The following is a 23,236-nucleotide window of genomic DNA, read 5'->3' as shown; positions in this document are numbered from 1 at the left end:
ATGCTTTCTGAATTTTTCAATTTTCATCTGGTCCTTGAAGATTGCCTATTTAATTAGTAGTTACTTCTTACATCAACGGCAAAGTAAGCGAACCTAAGGGTTCAGTAATGTGAAACGTACATCATCAAATATATTCCACCTCAAGATGAACTTGGATCATGTGGGTCTCACTAAAGTCATTAAGGGAAGATTTTCCTAAACCCTTGAGAGCTTCCGTATCATTTCCATTCCATGTCTTGATTTCTGTCATTATCATAACAACTAAGAATAAAACTCCCTTAAGCTGGGAAAAATACTTGACTTTACAACTGAACCTTGCAAATATTTTTTCTTGGTCTATATGCCTTTCAACTTTGTTTATGGAGTTTTCAGCTATTCCCAACCAGTCTTTGATTTTAATATCACAATCATGTCAGATTAGGGGTAAAAATAACCACATTCTTTCCAACTTCTTTGGTTTTGGAACAAATGGCCCATGGGCTTTTACAGTTAGGTTTTACCACTCCCCACAGCCCAATACGACCCTATCCTCACTGGGATTGTACCACCAGGGATCAGGTTTTGGTTTTTTTTTAAAGAGCTTTTGCATAAAACCAAGCATGTAGAAGACACTATTAGAAAAGGTAAGAGCCAAATAAGTGTTTAATCACTTGGTCAATCAAAGTTCTAATCTGTGATTTTCTTATATTAGTACATTCAGATTAATGAATATTCACAAATATTGTGAATTCATATTCATAAATTCATCTAAATTTTATTTGTACTCACGATTATTCTAATAGCAATAAATCCATGATATCTATGGGATTTCCAGGTAGCTCAGTTGGTAAAAAATCTACCTGCAATGCAGGAGACACAGGAGACATGGGTTTGATCCCTGGAGAATGCGGGAAGATCCCCTGGAGGAGGGCATGGCAACCCACTCCAGTATTCTTGCTGGAGAATCCCATGGACAGAGGAGCCTGGCGGGCTCCATAGGGTCACAAAGAGCCAGACACGACTGAAGCAACTGTGACTGAGCACAGCACACACATGATATCTACAGGTCAAGTGGGTAGTTGCCCAATTTCCTCTTGTGTCCTTTTCCCATTTTCTTGCTGTAGGGTGCATTTAAAGACCATACAAAGAATTCCCTTTTTCAGAGCTTAGTGAAAGCACTAGCTCCTCTCTGTGTATGAGCTGACTTTTCTAACAGTTAATAACAGTGGTGAAATATCTGTTGCAGTTTTGGAAAAAAGGAGCTAGTGACCTGTTTTTTCACAGTGCTCATGAATCTATTCTATTTGTATTGCTGCCCAGTGTTTTGTTTGTGCTTTGTTTTTTAAGAATTGGAGATTTTTTTCTCCCTAAAAGTTGAAAATTCCTTTAAGGTTCAATGAAGCTTAAAGCTTTCTCATGGGTCTGCTTTGAAAGACTTATTTTAAGACACAGAATGACTCATTTCCGTACAAGATCCTTGGGCAAAAAAAAAAAAAATAATACTTTAAAATGAAACATGAAATTTGAGGTTCTATGATGACCTGGAGAACAATGTTGTTGCCTGAATGGATTGCTTGTTGCTTCACCTAATGCAGCCATGAAATTAAAAGACGCTTACTCCTTGGAAGGAAAGTTATGACCAACCTAGATAGCATATTCAAAAGCAGAGACATTACTTTGCCAACAAAGGTCCACCTAGTTTGGTTTTTCCTCTGGTCATGTATGGATGTGAGAGTTGGACTGTGAAGAAGGCTGAGTGCTGAAAAATTGATGCTTTTGAACTGTGGTGTTGGAGAAGACTCTTGAGAGTCCCTTGGACTACAAGGAGATCCAACCAGTCCATTCTGAAGGAGATCAGCCCTGGGATTTCTTTGGAGGGAATGATGCTGCAGCTGAAACTCCAGTACTTTGACCACCTCATGTGAAGAGTTGACTCATTGGAAAAGACTCTGATGCTGGGAGGGATTGGGGGCAGGAGGAGAAGGGGACGCCAGAGGATGAGATGGCTGGATGGCATCACTAACTCGATGGACTTGAGTCTGAGTGAACTCCTGGAGTTGGTGATGGACAGGGAGGCCTGTCGTGCTGTGATTCATGGGGTCACAAAGAGTTGGACACGACTGAGCGACTGAACTGAACTGAACTGAAGGTCTTGGGTCTCAATGTTATTGAATGGAGAGAAGTGACTTCAGTAAAACTCATGCTTCCTATCCCAACTTATACTCCTCTTGGAGTGTCAGTAAAGCTAGAAAGATGCTTCCCTGGCAGCTCAGATGGTAAAGAATCTGCCTGCAATGCAGGATACCTGGGGTCAATCCCTGGCTTGGGAAGATCCCCTGGAGAATGGAATGGAGAATGTCCTGGAACATTCCATGGACAGAGGTGCCTAGTTGGCTACAGTCTGTGGGGTCCCAAAGAGTCAGGCACGACTGAGTGACTAACACTTTCACTTCCATCCTGTCATATAGGTTATCAGCTGGTGAGTGAGTCTCAGGTCTTCACTGCCGTTAAGGATGTGAATTCCTGAGCTCAGCAGCCAAGTGTTCCCTCCACAGAAGATGGTAGTGAACTGAATCAGCTTAGCTTCTCTTGTCTATGGTGACCCTGAGCCTTGGAGCCACCACACAAGAAGAGACAAAGGAAAAAAGTCTTCTTGAGAATTATAAAGAAAGAGAAATAGGAATTAAAAGTATTATAAAGTATCTACATTTAAAAAATGATTCCAGAATAGAAAGTATTTCTAAGATCTAGGGTCTCAGTAGGGAACTCTCTCAGCCACAATAAAATCAACTTTTCAGCTTCTACATTAATTACTGTAATTGTAACTCCAAAGCAGACAAATGCATTGACTAAGAAACATTTTTTAGGGGTTATAATCTACACAATTTTGGGGGGGAAATAGCATGATTTTAAACAATGAGAAATCACTTTTCCTCCACCAGTAGAAGAGAACATTTGGTGGGTTGGGATGGAGATACAGGAGGCTGGTTGTGGCTTGGGTAAAAACTTGCCATGAGAACAAAAGCTATCTCCAGAGTTCCCTGTGGGCAGAGTGCTCTACTAGCGGGGAAAAGGGAAATTTAAAAGGAATACTGTTATTAAGGAGATAACTATATTTGGAAACTCTTCATTTATGTACATACACAATTCTAACAGCTCTTACAAAACAACATGGACAATCTAAAGAGAGGATGGGAGTGAGCTAGGCCTGGTCATTGAGAAGTTAGTTACGTGGTATCTGGACAATATGGTGAGTAAGAATCCAGGTTCAGGAAGACCTGGACTTAAGTCCCAAACCTGCTTCTTGCTCCCTGAGCATCCTTGGGCAAGTGGTTTACCTTCTTAGTTTTCTCTTCTGTAAAGTGAGATAAGAATCAGGCCTATTGCCTCATTCCACTCTTGTGGGGATTAAAGAGTTGGCATGGGAATGGAAATGCCAGCACTGTCTTGGCACACAGGAGGTCCACAACAAGTATCTTACCTTTCTCTCTTACCCCTCCACCCTTTCTCAGTACCTCCTTATGCAGGATACCAACAGCTCCAACCTCTTTGGAAAGGACAGTTGTTTGATTTGATATATTGGTCAAAAGGTACGCTGTTGTCGTTGTTTAGTTGCTAAGTCATATCCAACTCCTTGCAGCTCCCATGGACTGTAACCTGCGAGGCTCCCTGTCCATGAGATTTCCCAGGCAGAAATACTGGAGTGGGCTGCCATTTCCTTCTCCATGGAATTTTCCCACTCCAGGGATAGAACCAGAATCTCCTGCATTGGCAGGCAGATTTTTTACCACCAAGCCACCAGGGAAGCCCTGATCAAAAGGCATAAAAGTGTTAATTTTGGTATGAGTCAATGCCAGGATTGAGGGTTAGTCAGATTTGCCTCTTTCTAACATAAAGGAACCAGATTATGTGTTCATAAACAATGCAGGCCTGTTAAGTGAACTCTAAAAAGAGGTACAGACAGTTTCCGGCCTGTGTTGAAGGCTGGCTGTCACCCATTATCAGTTTATTCATTGTACCATCAGGTGATTTGGGTTCACGTGTATGCTTCAGGGCAAGAGCAACAGAGAGATTTCATAAATGATGAAATAAAAGATGAAAAACAGCTTAGCAGTCATTTGTAGAGGTTCTCCGTGGATTCCAGTGATCAGCTGAACCATTGCTGTTTGGACTGACATTTCACGAATGAAAAGTCAGGGCAGAACAGGCACAACAATGTGAAAATAAGCAAGTTTTGGTTTCTGGAGAATTCAATTTTCTCATTTGTAAGAAGAGGTGGTGGCGATATTGAATTATCTCTAAGGTTTATTTCAGCAATAAATCTCTAAGAATAATAGCCTGAGCCTTCCTAGTGGTTTACTGTGTCAAAGATTCTGCAAAGACTGTAGTTCTGGCCACTGATAGGTATCCAATAAATATTTGTCAAATTAATGAATGAATATGGAGAGTAGCCTTAAATATGCCTACTTTTTCTGTCTGCTCAAAGTGCCTGATGGTTGAATGTCTTGATGAGCCTTATACTCAGACACTGTCCTACACATGGTCAGTAGTAGGACGAGAGGAGGATGAGTTGCTAGTTCAGCATGACTCCTCAAATGCTAGGTCTCCTGGGACAGATGGAGGGCAGATTGCCTGCTCCTGCTGCCTTCATGCCTCTTTGAATGTATTTACCATTTTTATTTGATTTCTCTGTTGGTCTTGCCCTGAAGCAGAAAAAAATGAACTCAAATCACCAAAGGGTACCATTAGTAACCTGATAATGTGTGGCAGCCAGCCTCTAACACGGTGCTCCACGACTCTCACCTCCTGGTAGACACACCTTTGTATAATTCCCTCACATGCTTGGTAGGGCTGACCTGGCATATTGCATAAATGATAGAGTGTGACTTCCATCACAAGGTCAAGTCATAGAAATCACTGCTGCTCTGACTCAATGCCTTGGGTCACCTTCTCTGGAGAAAGCAGGCTGCCACGTTGTGAGGACACTCAAGCAGCTCCATGAAGAGAGGTCTACTTGGCAAGGAACTGAAGCCTCCTGTTAACATCCAGCAGTCATCTGAGCGAGCCATTTTGGAAGAGGATCCACCAAACCCAATCAGTCTCTCAGATGACTGCAGGCCATGTCACAAATGACTCTGAATCAGAACTTCCTGAAAGTTCCTGAGCCTTCCAAGTTATATGAGATAATAAGTGTTGATTGTCGCTTTAAGCAACAAACATTCAGAGTCATTTTTAATGCAAATATAGACAACTAATATAATAAGATTCTAAAGAAAACTCATTTCATAAGTGACTGAAGTCACCTTTCAGTTTTGTAGTAAGAGCTACTGTTAACTGCTAATTACTGATGAGTCTAGAGAGTGTAAGTGTCCTGAAAGTCCAACAGCTCTATCAGTGATGGTTCAAAGGAATTTTCTAATGGCTTTTTGAGAAGATCCTTAATTGTTTTCCCTTTCTTATGTACAAGCACTCTTTCCTCCTCTATCACAGTCAGTTCAGTTTGGTTGCTCAGTCATGTCCGACTCTTTGCGATCCCATGGACTGCAGCACGCCAGGCTTCTGTGTCCATCACCAACTCCCTGAGCTTGCTCAAACTCATGTCCATTGAGTCAGTGATGCCATCCAACCAACTCATCCTCTGTTGTTCCCTTCTCCTCCTGCCTTCAATCTTGCCCAGCATCAGGGTCTTTTCCGATGAGTCACTTCTTTGCAATGACTCAGTTCTTCACAGCAGTTTCTAATAACTATGAGTTTGGGAATCTAACAAGCTGGGGGTTTTGATTAGGGCTCTGCTGTATGCTAGCTGTGAGAACTTGCACAAGTTAAACTCTGGACTGAAGTTTTCCCATCAATAAAGATGATAGTGTCCACCTCATAGATCTTCTAAGGGTTAAATCACCTAATATATGTGAAGTTCTTAGGACCACAGCTAGTACACAGAAAGCTCCTTGTAAATATTACCATTTTTGTTACCCATCTATTTTCACAACCTAAACATATTACCCCCGTCACAGTTTCTACTTATTTTTTTAACCACAATCCCCCATCTTCCCCAAGAAGACTGTGTTTCACCAGTACAGATAACTCCAAAGGCATGCTTGGTGATCTCATTTCATCCCCATCATTGACATGACTCTGTCTTCTAACACTTGTATATCTGACAATTGGATTTTTCAAAGAGAATTTTAGGTAATCAAATATTCCAGCTTTCTAGTCAGGGTTTGCCAGTACATAATTAAATTAAAAAAAGTACTGCAAAGAAAAAAAAAAGTTGACTCAATCTCAAAGTACAATATTAAACTGACTCATCTTTTGAGAATTGGATCTAAATTTTTCTGTGTGAGAGAAGACATCAGAATGTACTTCTGTCTATAAGATTTTTTATTCTTATTCTTATTTGAGTAGCGGTGGGAGAATTAAGAGATCCAACCAATGATGACAACTGTCTGATCTCACAGGAACTGTTGACTTGAGGATTTAGGGGGGTTCAGAAAATTAGCATATTTATACAGTTTGCCAATTCTATTGGAATTCACTGGTGGGAGAAAGAGTAGAGGAGGACAGCAGGTGGTTTCATCAAAATCTCTCTGAAACTCTAAACTCTTCATTTTAAGGTTAGGAGGCAATGTGCCAAAGGTCACGTGGGGGCAAAGGGTGAGAAGACTGAAAAGGATTAGAAAAAGATAGAGACTGTGGGCTTGGACATAAAAAGAATTACTGGGAAAGGAAGAAACTGGGTGAATGGATCACATTTTTGTTGTTTGGCTTAAATTCTTTAGCAAAACTAGCCTTCTTTTAGTTTATTTTATGATCCTGGGTTGCGGAAGTAGCAGATCAAACTAATTACAAATTCCCTCTTTCTCATTTCCCTCATCATTGTCTCTCTCTGCCCCACCCCAGTGAAACACATATGGATTTTGTAATCCAAGCATCATTTTCTCATCTTGCGTTTTTGCTGCAATTCTAAAGAAAAAGAAACACACACATGCACATGTGCGTGCGTGCACACATGTGTCCACACTACATGGACAGAAACCACACAGTGAGAATCTCATTCATTTTTAAGCCTTTAAATCTGTATGGATAAGGGTTGTTTATTTTTCATTTAATCTGTCTATCTAGCTTTTGGTCTATCCTCTATTTACTCAGGAACATGTGGAAAAACACATCCTTTGGCAATACCCAGAATTCTGGTTTTTACATGACATGTATTTTAAGCAAACCAAAACCCTGTGCCTGCCTAGTCCCTAAGCTGCCCAGGAATCCCCCACTGACACCAGCCGTCCTCCAGCTCAGGGCATCTGGACTGAGGTCTTTGGTCCTCTCCACAGAGCCCTTTGTGCTTCTGACCTCTGGTTCTTTCCTCTTTCTCTGCTGGTCATTCGCCTTGTCTTTTCATTTGCCCCCAATGACATGGCTATTGTAAGGTTTTTGTATTATTTTCGTTTCTACTACAAGGCCTTCTATGGAACAATCTGCGAGCCAGTGGGTTTTTATCTCCCTGTTATTTTCTCTTTTCTGTGTATAGACAATTTACAGATGGAGAATATGGCCATAAACTGTTAAAATGAAGCTCTGAAGATGAACTACTTTTGCATCCACAGCATCTCTCCTGAAGAGCACTTATATATTTTGTCTGCACGCATGCGTGCTAAGTCACTCCAGTCCTGTCCAGCTCCTTGTGACCCTACGGAATGTAGCCTGCCAAGTTCCCTTGTCCATGGGATTCTCCAGGCAAGAATACTGGAGTCTGTTGCCAGACACTCCTCCAGGGGATTTCCCCAACCCAGGGATCAAAACCATGTCTCTTACATCTCCTGCATTGGCAGAAGTGTTCTTTACCACTAACACCACCTGGGAAGCCTGTACTGTGCCCAAAGGGGCATTCTCTCAGCGAGGCAGAGTCTTCAGCAAACGAGGCAGAATTCTCAAGACCATCCTGAAGTTACCAGCTGATACCAAATGAGAACCGTTCACACTGACATCTTATTATTTGTATTTCTAGAGTGTTTAAAATAACTTTGGATTATGCTTATCTTTCAGACACTTATAAGAGATGGTTATTGACTTTTTTTTTTTTTTTTGGCTTTCTCATGAAGCAAATCCCATAACTTGAGTGGAACTCAAGTCACCCCTCTCTATAAGCTTCAGGAAACAAGTATTTTGAAATAGAAGCATATAAAAACATTGACTAATAAAAGAAATCATTTTAACAGACTGACTAATCAAATACAAATTTAAGAAAAGACAGGTTGATCTTTGGGAAGAAATGTCCATACATTTAAATTCTCCTTTGCACTAAAACATAGATGATAGCCCGGGGAGGAAGCCCTTTCTGTTTAAAGAATGAAAAAAGAGACCTCTATGCCTGGATATTAACTGCACTTCTAATATGAGAAAAGGGATTTTGTTGCACTCAGAAAAAGTCACTGGGAGATAACTTCCTATCACAGTCTTGAGCATTCTTAAACTGGAAAGTGTAAGCAGAAATCTGGCATTTGGCTACGTTAGCAATTTGGTACTTATAAACTTTACAGTTCTTGGGACGATCTGGCCAATTTTCATTATTAACTTCTTTTTAAAAAAATTTATTTTGTTGAAGTGTAGTTGACTTACAATGCTGTGTTAATTTCTGCTATACAGTAAAGTGATTCGGTTACACATATATATATGTATATGTGTGTGTCTCAGCTGGTAAAGAATCCACCTGCAATGCAGGAGACCCTGCTTCCATTCCTGAGTCAGGAAGATCCGCTGGAGAAGGGTGGAGGGATAGGCTACCTACTCCAGTATTCTTGGGCTTCCCTGGTGGCTTGGATGGTAAAAAATCTGCCTGCAATGCAGGAAACTGGGTTTGATCCTGCAGATCAAACCTGGGTTTGATCCTTGTCACCTGGAGAATTCCATGGACAGAGGAGCCTGGTGGGCTACAGTCCATGGGGTCACAAAGAGCTGGACATGATAGCACAACTAACACTTCCACTTTTTTTCATACACATATATATATATATATATACACACACACACACACACACATATATATGTATTTCATATTCTTTCCCATTATGGTTTATCACAGGATATTGACGAAAGCTTCCTGTGCTCTGCAGTAGGATCTTGCTGTTTACATCATTAACCTCTAATCATTTTCCTGAAATCTATTCTAACAAACAACAGAGCTGGCATTATCAACCACCGAAGAGTTCTAAGATATATGTACCAGGAGCTAAAGACCACTCACTGACCCTTTAAAGATGTAGTTTCTTTTGATCACACCAGCAGGGATCTTCAATTCACACCACACAGTCTTAGGGTCATGGGAGAATGTAAACTTCTGAGAAGAGTCTGCAGTCACACCCGACAGCATATCCTCACAATAACCTGCACATGTAAGGTATGCAACGACATTTATCACATGAATGAATGACTGAGATCTGCCATTTCAAGCGAAGTCCACAGAATTCACTTCACATAAAATTGGCCATGTGGAAAACTCATTGCAATTTATAATTGCTATCTACAGTAAAGTGTAAGCAAAATCCTAATTTATTAAAAGAAAACCCTCTACTTAATGGTCTTTCCCCATCTGACTCTCTCTTCCTACTTGATTTCCTAGAAAAGTGCAAGGAAGAAGGTTTCCTCTGCTTTGGTTGTTTAGTCGTTAGGTCATGTCTGACTCTGGGCAACCCCATGGACTGTAGCCTGCCAGGTTCCTCTGTCCATGGGATTCTCCAGGCAAGAATAGTGGAGTGGGTTGCATTTCCTTCTCCAGGGGATCTTCCCGACCCATGGATAGAACCTGGGTTGCATTGTAGGCAGATTTTTTGCCACTAAGAGCCACCAGGGAAGCCCTTCCTCTGCTTTACTAATTTTTAAAAACAAGTCACCTGGTGTCATCCTTGCCCTTATGCACCACAGGCGAAGTTATGGCTCATAAACACGTAAAGGAAAATCACTCCAGGGAACTTCTACCCGACCATCTTTCTTGATTTCACTCCAGAGAAAACAGAATTTGTTTCCACTATAAAATGGAACTTAAAACAGGATTAACAGTCAGAGACTCAGTCCCACTGAGCACTTGTTGACAATCAGTGGGCTCAGATTTGTACAGAATCTGACCAGGGTGTCATTCCTGACTTCCAGGAGATTTTTTCCAAATATTCCTATGTCATCAAGAATGGAGTATGGCATAATGATGAAAATAGAAAAATCTGATGGTCTTCTCTGAGCCATCTCCAGGTTAAACACTGTGAATTACTTTCACAGGCATAAAACCTTATGGATATCATCAAAACAAATTCACATCTGAATGATCTTTTGTTAGAATAAGGAGAAAATGCAAAGCAACAGAAGGGGGGGTGATAAAGCCACCACTATACATATAAATATTAAATATTTATATTTAAATATAAATTTAATATTTAGCATAGATAGCATATTAAAAAGCAGAGAGATTACTTTGCCAACAAAGGTCCATCTAGTCAAGGCTATGGTTCTTCCAGTGGTCATGTATGGATGTGACAGTTGGACTGTGAAGAAAGCTGAGTGCTGAAGAATTGATGCTTTTGGACTGTGGTGTTGGAGAAGACTCTTGAGAGTCCCTTGGACTGCAAGGAGATCCAACCAGTCCATCCTAAAGGAGATTAGTCCTGGGTGTTCATTGGAAGGAATGATGCTAAGGCTGAAACTCCAATACTTTGGCCACCTCATGCGAAGAGTTGACTCATTGGAAAAGACTCTGATGCTGGGAAGGATTGGGGGCAGGAGGAGAAGGGGCTGACAGAGGATGAGATGGCTGGATGGCATCACTGACTCGATGGACATGAGTCTGAGTGAACTCCGGGAGTTGGTGCTGGACAGGGAGGCCTGTTGTGCTGCGATTCATGGGGTCGCAAACAGTCAGACAAGACTGATCGACTGATCTGATCTGATCTGATGAATGCACAAGTGGAGGAAGGAACAACAACAACAAAAAAGTGAATTAACCTGGTCGAGCTGAGCTATTTATGTGAAAACTCTTTTGTTGAGACTTTGGAAAAAATTCTTTCCCTAAAGTGTTATGCCTGACAGTAAGAGCTTCTGTTACAGAGTTTAACTGGTTTCCCAATCAGAGTGGGTTCTAAGTAGCTGAGAAATTCTCCCCATGTTATACTAAAACAAAATGTAACTGTGCTTCAATCACTAGGAACTACCATACAGACTCTGGGGACATTATAATAAGAGCTTTTCGGAAGATGGAACAAGGTGAGTGGACTTATTTTAGGGTCTGATTTAAAAATCAAAACTCCAAACAGGTTTATCAAAAGCCTGGCCAAGTTTCCTGTAAGCCTGGCTCATAGAGAAAGAGAGACTAAGCTGATACATCATTTCAAATGGAAACTATGCAAAATTCAGTGGCTTCATGTGGTTTCAACCCCAAACCAGGTGGAACCTGAGGCTTTGGCAAAGGTTCACATTAAATTCTTAACTGGGGAATGTAAATCAAGGAGGGAAATGTTGGAGAAAAACTAAGTGAAAGAAAATCTTCAGTTTTGAACAGTTTTGGAACCACAAACTTAAATCACTGCTCTCTAAACATCATCTCACTCTGGCTTTAAACAAGTACAGTCATTTTGAAAAAATGTCCCTCAACAATGAACCAGCTTTTGTTATCCTATCTTAGAATTTAAGGGCTCCTTCACATTCACGCTGTTGTTGCTGTTCAGTCACTAAGTTGTGTCCAACTCTTTGCAACCACATGGACTGCAGCATGCCAGGCTTCTCTGTCCTTCACTATCTCCCAGAGTTTGCTCAAATTCAGGTCCACTGAATGGATGATGCTCTCTAACCATCTCATTCTCTGATGCCTCCTTCTACTTTTGCCTTCAATCTGTCCCAGCATTGGGGTTTTTCCAGATCAAATTATTATTTCCATCTGGTAGGCTGTGTAATCAAAGTACAAAGATGAAAATGTAGACTTGCAGAAGGTAACTGCAAGAATGAACCAACATCGCATTCATAGCTGAGTTTCTTGACCTACAAAACGGCAGCCTTTCATTGAAGGGAACCAGACATACAGTCAGAAACAAAAGGGAATTTTAAGAATCCTGTGGATAAAATGTGATTAAGCATTAAAAGTCTGTTGTTTTGATAACAGCAATATTGTATGAACCCTGAGTTGACCTATAGAGTAGAAATAAGTTATCAGTATTGTGGTTTGTATACATGCATGTGTGTGAGTGTGTTTAGGACTGGAATACTTCTGAATTGTAGTTGTTTTTCAGTTGCTCAGTTGTGACTGACTATTTGTGACCCCATGGACTGCAGCACACCAGGCTTCCCTGTTCTTCACCATCTCCTGAAGCTTGCTCAAACCCATGTCCATTGAGTTGGTGATGCCATTCAACCATCTCATCCTCTGTTGTCCCCTTCTCCTCTCGCCTTCAGTATTTTCCGGGATCAGGGTCTTTTCAAATGAGTCAGCTCTTCAGCTTCAGCATCAGTCCTTCCAATGAATATTCAGGATTGATTTCCTTTAGGATTGACTGGTTTGATCTCCTTCCACTCCAAGGGACTCTCAAGAGTCTTCTCCAACACCACAGTTCAAAAGCATCAGTTCTTTGGTGCTCAGCTTTCTTTACAGTCCAGCTCTCACATCTATACATGACTACTGGAAAAACCATAGTTTTGACTAGATGGACCTTTATTGGCAAAGTAATGTCTCTGCTTTTTATTATGCTGTCTACGTTGGCCATAACTTTTCTTCCAAGGAGCAAGCCTTTTTTAATTTCATGGCTGCAGTCGCCATCTCCAGTGATTTTGGAGCCCAAAAAAGTAGTCTGTCACTGTTTCCATTGTTCCCCATCTATTTGCCATGAAGTGACAGGACTGGATGCCATGATCTTCGTTTTTTTAATGTTGAATTTTAGGCCATCTTTTTCACTTGCCTCATTCATTTTCATCAAGAGGCTCTTTAGTTCCTCTTTGCTTTCTGGCATAAGGGTGGTGTCATCTGTATATCTGAGGTTATTGATATTTCTCCCAGCAATGTTTATTCCAGCTTGTGCTTCATCCAGCCTGACATTTCTCATGATGTACTCTGCATATAAGTTGAATAAGCAGGGTGACAATACAATATCCAGCCTTGAAGTACTCCTTTTCCAGTTTGGAACCAGTCCGTTGTTTATGTCCGGTTCTAACTGTTGCTTCTTAAGCTGCATACAGGTTTCGCAGGAGGCAGTTAAGGTGGTCTGGTATTCCCCCCTCAGGATTTTCCACAGTTGTTGTGATCCTTACAGTCAAAGGCTTTAGCGTAGTCAATGAAGCAGATGTTTTTTCTGAAATTCTCTTGCTTTTTCTAGGATCCAACGAATGTTGGCAATTTGATCTCTAGTTCCCCTGCCTGATTTTAGGGACATTTTAACTAATTAGGTAACATTATTCTAATTATGGGCTTCCCCAGTGGCTCAGCAGTAAAGAATCCACCTGCAATACGGGAGACCTGGGTTCTATCTCTGGGTCAGGAAGATCTCCTGGAGGTGGAAATGGCAACCCACTCCAGTATTCTTGCCTGGAAAATCCCACAGACAGAGCAGACTGGTGGGCCTCCCGTCCATGGAGGTGTAAAGAGTCAGACATGAGTTAGTGACTAAACAACAATTCTAATTATAGGAAATTTCCCATGTCCCAAAATTTTAAGCATCATAGATTTTTAAGAGACCTCCATAAATTCTATATTCTTCCAGATACAGGTATTTCTCATGTACAATCTCTGGTACAGGTGTTGTGTTAAGGTTTCAGAGAGAAATCTTTAATGAGACTTCCACACACCTTCTGAGTGTATATTCCTACATCCAGACACAAGCTGTACCATACAAAGCCTGTCTTAGTATTTCCCTAGATAGAAAGTCCTTTAAACTAAGATGGATTTCCAATTAGAAATGTAAGTTACATTCCTTTCCTTTTCACTTAGAAGTGACGTTTCAGCCCTTACAAACTACTAAAGTGACAGTGTACTGACGTTTGAAAGAAATTCCTCTAAAAGTCAATGCTTGGGGTGGAAAAGCAACCAGAAAGTGGAGTATTTCCCTAAGAGAAAGGCGGTCTTATGACAAGCACTGACAAAGGGCAGAAGGATGTAATTTTTTCTCTCTGGCCTCTGTCTAGGGGATGCAGATGATGGCAATTTCTTAATCCATTTTCATGCAAAAGGAGCCAGTCAACAAGATATTGCAAGCAACAGCCCTCATTCCCAGTTAACCTTGCACATCTTTTTCCTAATCATAAAGATTACTTGGAATCAATCATTACCTGAATTCCAACAGCTCCAAGTGTATAATATAGTAGGAGCTAATCTTTTCACTCCTATTTTTAATGCTTCAACCAGTAAAGGTATTTCATTTTGAAGCATTTCTTTTAAATGCACTGAATATGTAATAATAATCTGAGTGATTTTATAGCCTCCTGTGTATGCAAAGCATTTTTGAATTTTTGCCAGCCTTCAAAATACACATTGGGATTAGTTTACTGGAAGAGATATAAAAGTAAAAGAATAAGGGGGTAGAAATAAGGTGCTGGGAAAGAACAGTCTGATGGGAACTAATGAATACCACGCAATATCTTAGCCTTTTAATCCAGCAGTAATGGGTCGTGTTTGAGTGGCTCCAAACATCTGTTCTCTCCAAAGGTACTTTTACATCTTTTGTCTTTTATTTACAACAGCCCAGTGAGGGAAGGGAGACAAGCATATTCTAATTGTGTAGAAAATTACAGAGTAAACAAAAATTGCACTCAACCCTCAGTGTAGGCCAGGATTCTTTGGATATCTATAGACTATCCATAACCCTTCCAGTACAACACTGATATGCTAACTGGCTGCTAGTGCTCCCGTGGCTCCTGTCTATTGCTGAGTACCATCATGTCTGGCCAGATCAGATGCCTATGAATAGTGTAGGATGGATTTAACCCTAAAGGGCATTCTTACTCCATGTAACTCAATACCAAGAAAATAATCCAATCAAAAAATGGGCAGAAGACCTAGACAGACACTTCTCCAAAGAGGAATACAGATGGCCAAAAGGCACGTTAACAGATGCTCAACATCACAAATTATAAGAAAAATGCAAATCAAAACTACAATGAAGTACCACCTCGTACCAATCAGAATGGCCATCATCAAAAAGTGTACAAACTGTAAATGCTGCAGAGGGTGTGGAGAAAAGGGACCCCTCCTACACTGTTAATAGGAACGTAAATTGATACAGGAACTATGGAGAGCAAGATGCAGGTTTCTTAAAAAATTAAAAATAGAACTACCATACGAGCCAATAATCCCACTCCTGGGGATATACTCGGAGAAACCCATAATTCCAAAAGATATACCAGCGTTCACTGCAGGACTGTTTACCACAGCCAGGACATGGAAGCAACCTAAATATCCATCAACACAGGAATGGAAAAAGATGTGGTACATATACACAATGGAATACTACTCAGTCATAAGGAGGAATGAAATAGTGCCCTTTACTATTGGCACTATTAGGTGGACCTAGAAACAGTCATACAGAATAGAATAAACAAAGAAATTTTAATGCAGAAAATGCATCCAATCTTTTCTTGGTAAAACTGTAAAAGTAAATAATTTTAAAATTAATTTTATGATAAATTTCATTGTAAGTTCAGTTCAGTTCAGTTCAGTCACTCAGTCGTGTCCGACTCTTTGCAACCTCATGATTCGAAGCACGCCAGGTCTCCCTGTCCATCACCAACTCCCTGAGTTCACTCAGACTCACGTCCATAGAGTCAGTGATGTCATCCAGCCATCTCATACTCTGTCAGCCCCTTCTCCTCCTGCCCCCAATCCCTCCCAGTATCAGAGTCTTTTCCAATGAGTCAACTCTTCACATGAGGTGGCCAAAATACTGGAGTTTCAGCTTTAGCATCATTCCTTCCAAAGAAATCCCAGGGCTGATCTCCTTCAGAATGGACTGGTTGGATCTCCTTGCAGTCCAAGGGACTCTCAAGAGTCTTCTTCAACACCACAGTTCAAAAGCATCAATTCTTCGGCGCTCAGCTTTCTTCACAGTCCAACTCTCACATCCATACATGACCACAGGAAAAACCATAGGCTTGACTAGACGGACCTTTGTTGGCAAAGTAATATCTCTGCTTTTGAATATGCTATCTAGGTTGGTCATAACTTTCCTTCCAAGGAGTAAGCGTCTTTTAATTTCATAAGTAGCTACACCTAATTGATTTTCTTTGTAAGCAGTGGATTTGCTTAAACACTTGCCTTATTTAGCTGCCATTGTCAACTTTTGATCATGGCCTCAGATTTTTTTAATGCCAACTAGAAAAAAAATAAAATAAAACGTTGTATTGAAAACTTGGGAACTCCTGATGGTGCTTAAAATATTTTGGGGGGAAATATTTTGGTTATTTTTAAAATCTTTAAATAATTATTTTCCCTCGAAGGTCCTATAGCCTAATTGTGCTCAGTTGCTTAGTCATGTCTGACTCTTTGTGTCCCCATAAACTGTAGCATGCCAGGCTCTCTGTCCATGAGATTTTCAGGAAAGAATACTGGAGTGGGTTGTTATTTCCTCCTCCAAGGGATCTTCCTGAGCCAAGAATCAAAATCTCATCTCCTGGGTCTCCTGCATTGTAGATGGATTCTTAATGGCTGTGGAAAATTCTGAAAGAGATGGGAATACCAAACCACCTGACCTGCCTCTTGAGAAACCTGTATGCAGGTCAGGAAGCAACAGTTAGAACTGGACATGGAACAACAGACTGGTTCCAAATAGGAAAAGGAGTTCGTCAAGGCTGTATATTGTCACCCTGTTTATTTAACTTCTATGCAGAGTACATCATGAGAAACACTGGACTGGAAGAAGCACAAGCTGGAATCAAGATTGTCGGGAGAAATATCAACAACCTCAGATATGCAGATGACACCATCCTTATGGCAGAAAGTGAAGAGGAACTCAAAAGCCTCTTGATGAAAGTGAAAGTGGGGAGTGAAAAAGTTGGCTTAAAGCTCAACATTCAGAAAACGAAGATCATGGCATCCGGTCCCATCACTTCATGGGAAATAGATGGGGAAACAGTGGAAACAGTGTCAGACTTTATTTTTCTGGGCTCCAAAATCACTACAGATGGTGACTGCAGCCATGAAATTAAAAGACGCTTACTCCTTGGAAGGAAAGTTACAACCAACCTAGATAGCATATTCAAAAGCAGAGACATTACTTTGCCAACAAAGGTCCGTCTAGTCAAGGCTATGGTTTTTCCAGTGGTCATGTATGGATGTGAGAGTTGGACTGTGAAGAAGGCTAAGCGCCGAAGAATTGATGCTTTTGAACTGTGGTGTTGGAGAAGACTCTTGAGAGTCCCTTGGACTGCAAGGAGATCCAACCAGTCCATTCTGAAGGAGATCAGCCCTGGGATTTCTTTTGCTAAAGCTGAAACTCCAGTACTTTGGCCACATCATGCGAAGAGTTGACTCATTGGAAAAGATTCTGATGCTGGGAGGGATTGGGGGCAGGAGGAGAAGGGGCTGACAGAGTATGAGATGGCTGGATGGCATCACTGACTCTATGGACGTGAGTCTGAGTGAACTCTGGGAGTTGGTGATGGATAGGGAGGCCTGGCGTGCTGCGATTCATGGGGTCACAGAGTCGGACACGACTGAGCGACTGATTTGATCAGGAAAGCCCAACAGCCTAATTACCTGTCAGTCAACAATAAGGTTAGCAGAAATCACTGCAGTTCATGTCAAAATCTGCTCAAAATAGGATTGTTTCAAAACATGCCTCTTTCCATGTTGATAGCCACAATCTGCAACAGTTTTCACACACTTTTGTGACAGGTACATCATCACCTCACCTCTGCCCTCACTTACCACACAAGGTCTCTAGTCATCAATGAGCAAAGTCATATGACAAATACGAATTCCCACTTTAACCCAATTTTACTTTTACATCTCTGTATACTCTATAAGAGAGAAAGACCTTGTCCCTAGATACAAACAAGCCCCTGAATACCAGTGGTTTACCAAAATCGAACCTTCAGTTTTACAAATACTCTAATCCACAGATGACAGTGTAAAAAGGCTGCAAGGTTTCAGTTCTATTGCAAAGACTCATGCAGCAAAAATATCCTTTTAAAAAGGTCTCAGACAATGACTTATTTGTATGAAGCCTATTAATGCAATACAACAGAATCGTAATAACAGGATTTGAACCTATCATGTAACTATTCCAGGGCTAACTTCTTAGAAAATCTAACCTTCATTTGTAATTGTGATGCACTCTTGTGAAATCTAAGCAGATGAATGAGGTGAAATCAGGACACCATTGAGAGAAGGAACTTAAAATTGAATATATCCACCATCAGGGGTACGAGGACCTTAAGATCGACACAGATCAAATGCTTCCTGTGCAAGCAGAATTAATCAGTCCTAAAAATGTCTTACCATGGTACAAGGCAGTATTTCTTTTCAGGAAGTGCCAACTTTCTACTGAGAAATATATTCCGTTTTAACTTCAGAATTATCCTACCAAAAAGGGCACCAGTTTAAGATCTCTGGCCTGATACCAAGCCAAGTCGTTACACTCTGCTTCTTGAAATTCACTGTAAGAATTCAGACACTCTGTCCTAAACTCAGTGATCTTAAAAAATGTTGTAAACCTAGTGTGGGCCATTTTTAAGCACTGGATGAAATGGTTCTGCCCTTCTTATCCATTTTAAAGATGTCTTGGGGAAGATCTTAACATGAACAGGGTCCTTAGACCCCTCCTAAGAAGCATGACCACAAAGTAATCTCTTGTTAACACAATGCGTCTGGGCAGAGAACAAGATCATTGTGTGTGACCTGATTTCATTTCAGTGAGTGTCCCCATAAAGAATGACATCATCCCATTCTTTTTCTTGATCTCCACTTGTGACTGTTCCCAGCCCCCAGTCCCCAGGCTCATCATAATTAAGCTGTTTCCCCCCTCCCATTCCCCATTCCTCATCTTCACCGGAATTGTTATTTTCCTCTGAACTTCCTGCCGGAATGTATCATTAGGGCAAGAGCAAAGGGTTTCCTCTGGTGGGTCAACACTGCTAGAGTTTGCTTCTCGGTTACAGGAGACAAAGCACTAGTCTGATGGCAGTCAGAGTAGACTGAGAGGGTCATCTGCTGGGTCCTGGTCAGATGGGAACAGAGAGGAGCCAGGTGAAGGTGGCACAGCCTGACGGGCGCAACGTTTCTTGTCCCACTGGAGTTGTTGTTACTACTTGTTCTAGTTAGTTGTTAAGTCGTGTCTGACTCTGAGTTGGGTTTTCTTTAAACACAAGTTCATTGATTTGGAGGGTATATTCTCTAGACAGATTCATTTAACTACATACATACCATGTGTGTGCGTTTGTATACTTGCATGAACTAACACTTCCTTTATCACTTAGATTTGTATTGAAAGACTCATATGTGAAAGTATTTTAATTCAGATGGATGGATGGATGGATGGATGATGCGGGAGAAGATCCTGTTTTAAACACCAGGGTGAGGAGGGCTTCCCTGATGGCTCAGTGGTAAAGAATTCACCTGCCAATGCAGGAGACACGGGTTTGATCCCTGGTCTGGGAAGATTCCACATGTGGTGGAGCAACTAAGCCCATGCACCACAACTACTCCAGAGCCTGGGAGCCACAACTACTGAGCCCAGGTGCCACAACTACTGAAGCCCACGAGCCCTAGAGTCCACGCTCCACAAGAGAAGCCACCACGATAAGTCTGTGCACAGCAGCTAGAGAAAAGCCAAAACCAGACAAACAAAAAGAGCACAAGAATGCAAACAAATTGAATGGCCAAGGGAGAGAAGGTACTGATTGTGATGTTTTGAGTATTTTCTTTCATAAGGAAAAAGAAAAAACAACTTATTTCCCACATCCATGTAATGGAAGATGATACACAAATATAAACTATGAAAAATGAAGACAATGCAGAAACTGGACACTGTTTTGATAGAAACATAGGCGAAAAAAAAATCCGAGTAAAACATCCTCCAAGTTTCCAACTATGTAAACTACTAGGTAGTACCATATAAAATTACTGCTTTTGTAGGTAAAAAATAGCCAATTAACTGCAATTTTATAGGATTCCACCTAGCATATATTCATACAGAAAAGATTTATGGGTTTGGGTTAAGCACGTGTGCTTCTTAACTTAAAATAAAAGTTCCCATTAGGTAGCAATTATATTGTTTTTACAACAAATACACGATTTTAACTGACATTAAGATTTTGAGTCATAAATTGCCCTCTTTCATGAGAAATGTTAAGGGTAAGGGTGGTCACAAGAGTCTGCTTCTTAGCATGCGCCGTCAGCTCCATATACTCTGCAGCAAGGTTTACACGCCCTCGGATACCAAGATGAGAATAATGCTAGTGGTTTTTAGGGTCCACATATGAAATTGATTCTTTGAAAAGATGTTGTTTACTATTACAGTCTACGGAGGATTTTTAAAAAATACTCAAATTTAAATTAAGATATTTGAGTATAACTTAAATAATTAAGGTAGTAAAAATAAATAAAGTGCCGGGGCAACACAGCTAAGGCATGCTTATAACATTTTCCATCCCCAAAAAGCATCCACAGGGCTAGGAAAGGTCTTAATTTCCTTACAAACAACATAGTCGCTGTTTTAAACTATCCCATCTGTGTGCACCAAACCTTGTCTGACAGTGCAGTTTTTGAGTCCAGAAGGTACAATAGCAGCCATTCAGATTTTGGCAGGTGCACTTCAAGCTGAATACCAGGCTCCACAAAACATAACAGCCTGTTCCACAGGTGTGAACATTTTTGACAAGAGCTCTCAAAAATCTCCCCCAAGCTGTGAAATTTAATTGTCCTTTCGATGTCTTATTATACCTATCTCTCCTTGGAACAAGAGAGAACCTTCTGGCAAACAAACAGCCAGGGGATGCTTGGCCAGCTTCTGAGATCTGCTTTATGACATCTCCTGGTTTTGTTTCTTATGCTACGTGTTTTGGAGGTGATGCCAAGTTCAATGAGCTTCAGGTAAGCAGTTCTTAAAACTGGAAAAATAGCAAATGAAAGGAATTTATACCCCAATGACATGAGCATAAAGCCAGTCAAAATGCACAGGGCAGCATTTTGAAAACTTAAGACTCATTAAAATGGTCCCTACACAGAGAGAACCCATTTCTTTCTACAAAATTTGCCAGCTGGGAGGACTACAGCTATGTGAATACAGATGTGGCAGTGGGAGGGGTCTTAGCTACCTATCTAATCCAGCTCAAATTATGAAGGAAGAGGGGCAGAGATCTCTGAAGCTGGCAGCTGGTCAGACCCTGAATTTTCCAGTCCAAAAGACGAAACCAGCAGACTAGAGTTGGCTCTAACAGGTTTCCGCAGATTTTTAGGAAATAAGTGTCATGTGTGTTAAATTTGAGCAAGTGATTCTGATTTCATCCAGTATTAGAGAAAATGCATTCTATTTTCTCATCAGAAGGACAGGCCGAGAAATGAAAGGATATAATACTTAAAGTGGTGAAATGACTCATTAAAGGGAGAAATGTGTGAAAGAATATTGTGCTTAGTGCTCAGTTGTGTCTGACTCTTTGCAACCCCATGGACTGTAGCCTGCCAGGTTCCTCTGTCCATGGGATTCTCCAGGCAAGAATACTGGAGTGGGTTGCCATGTGCTTCTCCAGGAGATCTTGCCAACCCAGGATCGAATCCTGCTTTGCAGGTAGATTCTTTACTGTCAGAAACACCAGGGAAGCCCTGAAAGAATATGGGCCAGAAAATAAACAACATGGCATCCCAGCAAAGTGGTCTCTTCAGAGCCCACGAGAAACTCAGAAAGATGCTTTGAGAAAGCAGGTCTTGAGTGACCTCTTGGTATGATATAGGGTGACCTCCAGTATTAACGGTTTTCCGGCCTCTTCTATAGTTAATTTTGAATGATCTGATACCTAAGGACAACTTCTTTCTTTCCTACAGAAAAACGGGTACATTGGATGAGAGGTTCACAAGAAAAAGGTCTGGTAAACTGACTCAAGATGATGAAGCAGATTTAAGAAGTCACAGTTGCACTGTTTATTGAGTTTATTCCTAAACAGGTATTATTTTCAGTTTGCTTTGGAATACTTTCCTCTCCCATTTGGAGTTTCAAAGTAAAGAAGACCTAAATTTCAACTTGTCTTCTCCTACTGTTGATTTAGCTGTGAATAACAGGAATCTAATACATTACTGGTGAGACCCCAGGCCACCTGCAGACAAAGCTCTGAGAATTCGAGAACTGCCAGTGCTCATGACTATGTCAAAGAAGCAACCCTGGTCCCCCCTCCCCCCCATATGTTTCCAGCTATTTCCCTTCTTTCCTTGCAATCTGTAGTATGAGGACAAAATGTTGAATTCCATAAGTATTAGAAAGAAAAGCTGGAGACATCAACCCTCAAAAGACAAACCAGAAATTTTGGTCAGACTTGAAAATTTTTGTTTTGTTTTGCTTGTGTGAGGTTCATGAGCTTTTTGGTGATTAAAGGACTTATTCCAGGTCAACCTGGGTTAACGTAAGAATTAGAATGAAAATCAAGCAAAGGGCAATGATTTTGACAAGCTGCAGAAACCAAGAGGAGTTTAACAGTTTCCATGGTGTTAGTTTTCACTGTGGGTGGAAACAACTTTCAGTGTTGACATTTGAGAAAAACTCATGCGGAGGGGGTGTGGTATAAACTCATATGAGTCAACACCCCTAAGAATGTTTTCACAACTGAGGCTGTTATTGCTGAGGTGGGTCCCCGTGGCCCGCCCTGGCCCCACAACACTCTTGGCACCAATGTATCTGACCAAGGGGAGAAACTATAAGGTTAAGCTGTGAACAACATGGGTGACATCTGCAGTCTTCATGCTAGAACTGTGGATGGCTGGGCACAGCAGACCTGCCATGAACAACCTCCTGGAATTCCCCTGAGCTTCTGGAATAGCTCATAAAATGTTAATAAACCAACATGATTCTTCAGAGGGTTCTTTTCCCATTCTTGAAGAAAATACCATGCAGTGACTCTGGCTTTTAGCTTTTTCAGCCAAGAAGGAAGAGTGCTATAGGGAAGAGCAGAATTATCAATGCCTCGTTTTCTGATAATTTCCTTTCTGTGAAATGCTACCCTCTCCAAGTGACACGGAGTACTCAGGTATTGCTAGTGTCATGGTTTAATTAACCAAGAAATCAATATTTGGGACTTCCCTGAGGGCTTCCCAGGT

At 41.0% G+C, this 23,236-nt stretch overlaps 1 protein-coding gene across 5 annotated transcripts in view; it reads right to left on the bottom strand.

Annotated features, from left to right (window-relative positions):
• Nucleotides 1-23,236, bottom strand: part of SULF1 (sulfatase 1) — a 188,769-nt gene that overhangs the window by 126,708 nt on the left and 38,825 nt on the right. The window lies entirely within an intron of this gene.

This window comes from Bubalus kerabau, chromosome 14, assembly GCF_029407905.1.
Source record: "Bubalus kerabau isolate K-KA32 ecotype Philippines breed swamp buffalo chromosome 14, PCC_UOA_SB_1v2, whole genome shotgun sequence".
Lineage (NCBI taxonomy): Eukaryota > Metazoa > Chordata > Mammalia > Artiodactyla > Bovidae > Bubalus > Bubalus kerabau.
The sequence above is the reverse complement of the archived record's forward strand: the minus strand, read 5'-3'. Positions and strand labels throughout refer to the sequence as shown.